The sequence below is a fragment of the Lepidochelys olivacea genome (genome assembly GCF_965140295.1).
Source record: "Lepidochelys olivacea isolate rLepOli2 genome assembly, chromosome: 20".
In the NCBI taxonomy this organism is placed as follows: Eukaryota; Metazoa; Chordata; order Testudines; family Cheloniidae; genus Lepidochelys; species Lepidochelys olivacea.
The window spans coordinates 18538980-18541666 of NC_140430.1; positions in this window are offsets into that span (position 1 = coordinate 18538980).

Genomic DNA, 2687 nt, shown 5'->3' on the forward strand with positions numbered 1-2687 from the left:
GCTCTGCGTCTGTCCTGAGCCCATCACCAGCGGGGCTGGGCTAGCCGGGGTCTGCAGGGCGGGAGTGAGGGGTACCGGTGGAGCAGGCAGGAGCACAGGGGCTGGGCTAGCAGGGGGCTGCGGGCCGGGAGTGAGGGGCACTGGCAGATCTGGGGGGGAGCGCCCCTCCCCGCCATGTCCATCCCATGGACCTCTCCCGCTGCTGCCGGCTCTGGGCTGGCAGGGAGCTAAGGGGGGGCCTTTGGTGCCTTTCCTCTGCTCCCTCCTGTTGCTGCCCCCACCCCATTTCCATAACAAAGGGCCCCCCCTGCCCCCACTCCTAGCTGAGCCCCCAGGTGCCTGCTGGGTGGGGGGGGAGCTCCCAGCACAGACAGTGCCCCAGGTCATCCCCCCATCAAGGGGGAGGGTGGGGCAGGCTCCTTCCTCTCCCACCTGCCTGAGTTTTAAGGGGGGCTCTGCACTAAGCTCGTGTCTTGTGCGGGAGGGGAGGCCTCTCTGGCCTTTGTGCCCCAGCTGATCTGCCCCAGATCCCCCCCCCCCGACCCATTGGAGGCGGATAGGGGAGGAAGGGGGCCCAGGCGGGGGAGCGGAAGGCCCCGGGCAGTGCCCAGCCAAGCTGCCCAGTCTGCATCGTCCCACCCCAGTGCCTGGCAAGGCAGGGCAGAGCTGCGCTCTGGGCCCTGAGTCTGTTCTGCTGCCCTTCCGGGTCGTGCCCCTTGGCGTCTCGCTCGGAAAGCCCCAGCTGCTGGAGTCCAAGGGAGCTTGGCCACCCTAGCCGAGGGAACACTCCCATTTTAGAGGAAGTCTCCATTTCCAAACGGTCGGTCAGGGGTTTAATGGGCAGGGGCGAGAGTACCGATCTGGGCCCCTGGAGCCCTGGCTTTGAGCCCTGCCTCTGCCCAACCCTTGGGCAAGTCATGGTCCCGCCCTCTGCCTCAGTTTCCCCACCTGTCAAATGGGGCTGAGCGCGTTTGGACAGTGCTGCGTGCTTGGCTGATGACCAGCTTTCTGGAAGGGCTCAGGGTCTTTTAGCAACACGGCTTAATGCCCCCAGAGCACCTCCCATTCCTGCGCTCCTCGCCAGCGGCTCGGGCCTGCCATGCTCAGAATGGGTGTCCCATCCCCCCCCTCGTGGAAAGGGTGTCTGGAGAACGTAACCCCCAAAAGGGTCACAACAGGAAACAAAAAGCCCTATGCAGAAAAGGATCTGGAGATTACAGTGGACGAGAAGCTGGATAGGAGTCAACAAGGTGTCCTTATTGCCAAGAAGGCTAATGGCATTTGGGGCTGTATAAGTAGGGGCATGGCCAGCAGATCGAGGGACGTGATCGTTCCCCTCTATTCGGCATTGGTGAGGCCTCATCTGGAGTCCTGTGTCCAGTGTTGGGCCCCACACGACAAGAAGGATGCGGAAAAGTTGGAGAGAGTCCAGCGGAGGGCAACAAAAATGAATAGGGGGCTGGAGCACATGGCTTACGAGGAGAGGCTGAGGGAACTGGGATTGTTTCGTCTGCAGAAGAGAAGAATGAGGGGGGATTTGATAGCTGTTTTCCACTACCTGAAAGGGGGTTCCAGAGAGGAGGGAGCTCGGCTGTTCTCAGTGGTAGCTGATGAGAGAACGAGGAGCGATGGTCTCAAGTTGCCGTGGGGGAGGTCTAGGTTGGATATTAGGAAAAACTTTTTCACGAGAAGGGTGGTGAAGCACTGGAATGGGTTCCCTAGGGAGGTGGTGGAATCCCCTTCCTTGGAGGTGTTTAAGGCCCGTCTTGACAAAGCCCTGGCTGGGATGATTTAGTTGGGGATTGGTCCTGCTTGGAGCAGGGGGTTGGACTAGACCCTCCTGAGGTCCCTTCCAACCCCGATACTCTATGACCTGCGCACACGTGAACCCACGCACATCTGAACCCACGTGCTTGTTACAAATACCATGATTTCTGAGCCACGCTCAGGATTTTGAAGGCCTCGGGAGTGATTGGTTTACAATTTGGCAGTTGGGAATGCTGCGGCCTGGGGAGGGTTGAACGCCCACCCCTCTAACGCCAGGCACCCCCACGCGAACACACACACACCCCCTCGCACGCACAAACACACACGCCCAGCTCCACGCGTCGTCCCCCACCCACCCACCCCGCACACAACAGAGAGAGACGCGTAAGATTCTGAACTTTTTAATTTTCTGGCATGAAAAGTACAAATAATTCAACAAGTCCATGTAAAAGTTCCTTACAGTCGCTGTGCCGGAAATCCCAGTAATAAATTAACTAAATGCAAAGTGTCATTGAAATCAGCTTTAGCTTTGTGTGTGTGTTTTTTTTACCGCAGTTTTTTGTTCTTTTTTTCCCCCTAAACCCCCTTCCTCTCAGCCCCTCGCTCACCCTGCCCGGCGTGATTTCGGTTTTGGCTTCAAAACCCTTGCAAATAAATGAACCGCGTGAAACTACAGAGCGGAGGGGGGGGGAAATACGCAGTCTCCAGCAACCCACTTCGCCCCCTCCACTAAATCCACTACAAGGTAGGTGGCGGGGAGGGTGAGAGAGGATTAGGAGAATGTCCCCCAGGTTATGAAACCCACCCCCCATTTCCGCGACCCATTTCTCGGGAGCAAATTGTCCTCGCAACTAGGAAAGGAAGTAGGAGTCGTCTCCTCCGGGCTGGCTCGGCCGGAGACTCGGCCTGTTCTGATCTCC